Source organism: Xiphophorus couchianus, chromosome 24 (assembly GCF_001444195.1).
Source record: "Xiphophorus couchianus chromosome 24, X_couchianus-1.0, whole genome shotgun sequence".
Classification (NCBI taxonomy): Eukaryota; Metazoa; Chordata; class Actinopteri; order Cyprinodontiformes; family Poeciliidae; genus Xiphophorus; species Xiphophorus couchianus.
The window spans coordinates 6,522,724-6,529,225 of record NC_040251.1 but is presented as its reverse complement, the minus strand read 5'-3'; positions in this window follow the sequence as shown (position 1 = coordinate 6,529,225).

The window sequence follows — 6,502 nt, the reverse complement described above, 5'->3', positions numbered from 1 at the left end:
ATTCGGCCAAGGACGTTTTCCTGGTAGCGTGAAGAGTTACTTACCATAAGAACTGATTAGAACCGGACCAAACCGGCTGATGTTGCCACTTCTGTTTCTCTGTCCAGAACAGTGTTCTTGTATGGAATGTACTCTCTGATGACAGAAGTGTATTAAAAATGGACGTATCTGTGAGATGCTGCTCTGCTTTTCCAGACTCTGTTGGATTCAGTCCTTTGACTGCCTTCAAATAAAATACTTGAAAGATAAAGTTGAAATTTTATCAATTCTTGAGTGGTTTCTCTAGCTGTGTGATAAGGAATTTCCACCACATTCTTGGTGTCAGAAGTGGGATCTGTCATGCCAGAAGGACTCTGTGGCAGAGGACAAGAGCATTCGGCCATCCTGAAGACTCAAGCTGTCAGGTTTAGTGGTGTGAGTGGTGGTGAGGCAGAGGCAGCAAACCCAGGTAGAGATAAAGTTGACGATTTAATAAGATGCAAATCCAAAAGTCCAGAACACAGAGAAGCAGAGAGCAATGATCACAACAGGTGACAACTGGAAACTAGACAGACACGACGAGGACCCGACAAAGACACAGAGACACAGGTGACACTAAATACACAAGAGCTAATCAGGGAACGAGACACACCTGGGAATAATCAAGGGGAGACAGGACAACACGGAGGCTCAGAGACAAAGAAACTCAAAAATAAACACACAGAAAACTCAAACCATGACACAAAAACCAGCTTCAGTCCTCCTGTGTTAAAAACAGGGCAGGTTCTGGATCCTTCTCCAGATTTATGTCTCAAGACAATCCTGTCACAGAGGTCTAGAGATGATTCCTTTTGATTAGCTGTGTTCACCTTGCCTTTTTTGGAAACAATTAGAAAGCTTCTGCAGTCTTAATGATGTTCCGGTGCAGGGGTAGCGATGCGACTCTTTGATGGATCTTGCTCTTGAATACCAAACTTCCCACACTCACTGAAGGCAGCATTGACAAAAGTATAACGGTGCAGCGCAGTATGTGAAATGTTAAGGTAGTGCTACAGACCTGCAGCAGTTTCAGTCTAAGAAGAGACTTTAGGTGAGAGGTGATAGACTGAATCATTTAAGACTAAAATCTGTTTCCATGGTAACAGCTTTTCTCAACAGGTCTCTGTATTTTTCTGCATAATTTCATATCGGTGCACTTTGTGCCACATCCATGCTCAGAGGATCATGGCACAAAGTGGGAGTGAAGCAAAGCAAGCTGCTGCTGCGCAAATAAGATAGAAGCAAGTCAGAGTTTGTGCAGCAGGTTCTGGTGCCACTCAGGGGAAAAGCAAACCCGTTCTGATCACATGAACACAATCAATGCCATGCACATCATGGTGACGAGCAGAGTGGCAGGTTCATGGATTTCAGATATGGAGTGATTTTAACGGCAAAAAGTGGAAGAGAAACAGAACGAAAGTGAGAAAAATCAAAGCGAAACAGAGACTCCTTTGTTAGTTTAAATTATTAACGATATTTGAGTGAGGTTTAATTTGTATTAATGCTTGTTTATGTTTCTATTAAATGCTTGCTTAAGACTATTGAGCAGGGGTATGTCATAATAAAAGCATACGTTTTATTTAAAAATACGCTGGGAAGAATCTTGAAGGTGACAGGGAAAAACCTAATTAAAAAATGAATGTAAATAACAAAATCCAGGATTTCTAATAAGAGACAATTCTCCAGCAATCTAACCTGGGAGAATCCATGAACCTGGCATCTTCATAAACAAGGACCCAATCATCTACAAGCTTGGAAAAAAATAATAAGTGCACACATTTCCACAAAGCTGCAGCACACATGCTGCTAGTGATGAGCCATGTGAAGCCAGGCTTCCAGGCGTGTACCTAGTAAAAAGGGGGCGTGTCAGATGAAGCCCCGCTTCAGTGCTTGTGTTGTCTTGCTGAAAAACCATGTGACTGGCAACAAACGATGCCAGTCACATGGTCCATCACATTGCATGAATCGCGTGACTGCTTCATTTTGCATGTCGGTTTTCAAAATAAATGTGTGATCAGCCACGTCCACATGCTCTAGTCATCTGGCCATTGTTGACAGAAGGATTTAACTTCATATTTTTCTATGTCATGAAACACAGGTGTAAGTCCTTATGAATTATATAGTAACAGAAGAGAACTTGCAAAGTTCACCACTTGGCCACACCCCCTAAATGTGTTTAAAAACTCACAATTTTGATAACTTTTAATCCCCATCCCTTAACTGCATACTCAAAATCTAGCCGATAGTTCAAAATCCCTACAAGGATTTCATTAAAGTACAAGTTATATAAATGTGAAAAATGGCCGTTTGCACCATTTTGAATGAAAGTTTGCGCTCAGACTCAAAATGGTCGTTTTCCTTAACATTTTAAGACATACTTCCATGAGACGTTTTTCTGTGTTTGGGTGGGGGAGGGAATGTACCAAAGAACCCAATTTCAAATTTACACGATACACAGCTTCTCTGATTTCACATTAGGGGGCGATGTAGAGCAGTTTGACCACACCCACTTGTGATTCCATTGAAATAATTTAATTTCATGCGGGGAACAATTTGAGTGTTTGAATATGTTCAGGACCCCGAATTTGTATTTCTGCAAGGAAAAGAATAATGAGGATAATAGTAGAAAATTTCTGAAATTTAAAATTTCTGAAATTTTTAAGGGGGCTTGCTGCAGCGTGTGTGTTGGTTGGAACCCAGTGTTCTGATGCTGAAAATTAGCAGGAGTGCTAATGTGAACTAAAATGTAGTCAGTAGCATGTGGAGTATCATTATTTTGTTGACTAGCACAGGCTTACTCCACTTAGTATACAAACATTAGTGTATAAGGTAAAATTTGCCAAAATGCTAAGGTTAGCCTAAATCAGTGGTGCCCAAAATCGGTTCTGGAGGGCCAGAATCCTGCGTGTTTCAGTTCTCTCCCTGGTTTAACACCTGTGTCAAATGATGGCTCATTAGAAGGCCTAAGAAAAACATTAACATGCATAGGATGTTGTTACTACCAACAGAGAGGGAACTAAAACATGCAGGATGCCGGCCCTTGAGGACTGACTTAGGGGACCACTGGCCTAAATGTTCTCTGTACCATCTGTGGTATCACCAGCATGTTGATTTACATTGACTTAATCCATTCAGTATGATAAACATAGTTAATAAATTGTTAGATTTGGAAATAATATTCCAGATATATATACTCATCATTAACTTTAAGGACTGTGAGATTCTTTTGTTTTCTTCTGTAATGTGTGTTTTTGAGAGAGATGTCTGCAGGAAGCTGATAAATGTGCCAAACTGGAAGCAGATGCCAACCACTCTGGAGACAAATGTAAGAGCTGGCCTGATAAGAAAAACACCCAAAGGCTAAAGGTCAAAGCTTGTGACACGGGAACTGCCTTGAGACCTCACCAGCACTAAAATGGGAGATTCCATTGTATAGAAAAGATTTATTAGTGGGTGTTAGCAGATGGGTTTTTGTTTGCCCCACTCCTTCCAGCAGCTGCTAACTAATGTAACCAGGGCTCCCTGATTCTAATAAAAGGTGCGTGCTGTGGTGGCACAGCGGGTTAGCACACCCCACGTTTGGAGGCCTTAGACCCTCGGACGTCGTGGGTTCGACTCCCGGTCCCGACGACCTCTGTCACATGTCCTCCTTCAAAAAATGGCGCCGGCTCAGCTGGCTGCCTGCAGACACAGCTCCTGTCGTGTGCTGTAACTGCAAAATAATTTCCCTGCTGGGATGAATAAAGTAAAAATTATTATTATTAAAAGAGGAGCAGGAAGAGAGGAATGTCAGAGCGAGTTTGGAGGCTGAAATAAACACTCTCCTTACTTCCCCTCCTTACTTTCTCTCCTTGATTGAGATTTAATCATTTGTCTTTCTTCTTTTTGTCTGTTTGAAAGTGTTTAGGATAAATGAACCTGACATATATCAAAAAATGAGCTTAAATGCTTTTTTAGGTACTTGGCTATGTTAAAAGAGGATAATTTAATGTTAACTTTGGACAAAACGTTTGGCTCTTTCCTCCTTAAATCTTCCGAGTCCTCAGCGAGTGGCGGCGTGCTACTAAAGTGAAACAACAACAAAGCATGTTGACGTCACAGATCACAGAGTTTAATCTCATACAAAGCAATCAACAACAAAGCTGCAGAGGAACAGAGATATGCATTTTTTCTCAAAAAAATAAAGACAGACACGGGGAAGACAGACAAACACAAAACAAAGACGAACAAAAAAGACAAAGACGCGTCTTTGGAGAGAGCCGATATAAAAAAGGCAAAATGTTGGCCGCTCTCTGTATTTTTTCTCCTGACACGTAATCTTATAGTAAGGAGGTGTTTTTCTATTTGATTTATGCACTCAAGGCATTCCTCCTGTTGACCAACTGGAAACTCCCTTAAGCACTCAGAGAAACTTGGAACTCCCCTAATTTACAGCAAAGATCAAAGGGCCATCTGGCTCCTGGCGAAACAAAGAGCGCATCGCTGCGCCCTGACCCCCCGTGGCTCCCACGGTCATTCTGAGTACAGAACGACCTGAGATAAAATCTCACAGATACCTGTGAAATCTAAAGTCTCTCTGCCCTGCCGGGAATGCTAATTTTATGGCCTCCTGTGGCCTGGCCTCACAGTGGGGAGGCTCCTGCCTGTCTGAATGCCTGCTCATCTGCTCAATCCCAAATGCTCGACACAAAGCTGTTCCAAATAAGAGTGCTGAATATACCTTTTACACATGTCGTAAGATTAGCTGTATTAAGCACTAAAAATAAGCATTTTTCCTGAACAGCTAATGCTAGCATGAGGGCTACCACTAGCATATTGAGTCACTAGCATGTCAATACTACCAGTAGAATGAGAGTAGCATGTAGTCTAACATAAAAATAGCTCCATTCAGTTTGCAAACATTAGAGAATAAAATTTGCCATAATATTAAGGGTAGTGTAAATCAGTGGTCCCCAACCTTTTTATCACCGCGGACGGTCTTGGCCATTTTACTGTGGCCCAGCAGGGGTTGAGGGTGGGAGAACTGTCACAACAGGCTTCTGCATGTTGATGTACCCGCTAAAGCCTAGTTCACATGTTGAGTAACGCGTTACTAACTAATGTGTTGATGATGCCGTTGTTTATGATATTTCTGCTCAAGCTATTTACAGATTTGTCAGGTTGCCAATATATGTTCCACCCAATGATAAACTCGTTCCTACGCCCTTCCCTCCAGCCACGAAGGACTGAATTAAGACTTGTATGATAATTCAATAATATACTGTGTTAACCTGGGATCCAGCAGTAGGAAGAGGAGGAATTTCAGGAAGGAAACCCTGTGATGTCATGGAGACCTAAAAACCCCACAACTAGGACAAACATTCTCTGTCATCCTCCATTTTGGATGGCAACACTGGGGAGACAGTATGCTCACTGGCAGAGAGAAGGCTCCTCCATGTCCCAGGAGCTAAAGATTCAAAAATAAAGGTTACTGTTAATGCATCCAGTACTTAATCGCAGCCAAAGGAATAAACCATCATCCAGGTTTACTTAGGATTCTGCAGAAGGAACCGTGGAATTACAGGTTCCCTGAAGTGTGCACAGCAGAGATGTGCAGATATCAGCAAAAGTGTCATTTACAGTGAGAAAAACTCTGTTAACAAAAGCTGCCAGCCAAATGCCTCTGATGACCTGAGCTGAGCAGGAGATTGTGGATGTAGCTGTTTTCACCAACAGCTTCTAATAGGAAACAAACCTCTGACCAGGTGCAGCAGGCCCTCTTCGGCCCTTCCAGGACAAGCAGGTGTAGACAATGGAAGGATGAATGATAAAAAAAATAATGCAGTTTAAATAAAGGGATTGAAAATAGTTTGGCATGTACATTTTTAGGTTTCTAGTTAACTTTCAAACATGTAAACGTAGCCACAAGAGTTTAAGACACATTGCATTTATTTTTATAAATCTAGGTTTTTACTTAATGAGTCCCGACATTCCTTTATTTTTAAGCAGTCTATGTTCTGTATTCTCTTTGTGGTTATATTCAGCTAAGCACACTGGGGTTCTGTAGGATTTTGGTCTGAGCGATGGGATTACCATGGTAGAAAGTTGATTCTCCGTCTGCTGAAAAATGTCTGTATTCATGTGTTTTGGATCATCATCCTGCTGTCAGACCTAATAACGACCCAACTGCAGTATTCTGGTTGGGTCAACAGATTTTTAACTAAAGATGCTCTGGTGTTTCAGAGGTTTATGATGACAAACATTTTTACAAGGTTTCATTAGGTGTAAAATATTTCTGACATTAGTGAATTTGTTCAAAACAGGTGGTACAGAGTTTATGAAAACTGTTCATATTTCATAGATTGTTATTACTATACTGATGCACTGATATTCTGATGATTTTCAGCATAAAGTTATAGCTGAGATTTAGAACTATTACCAATTAATTTATAAGTTGCTGCTTAATTGGAATTGTGACATATTTTAAATCCTATAATTAAATCAA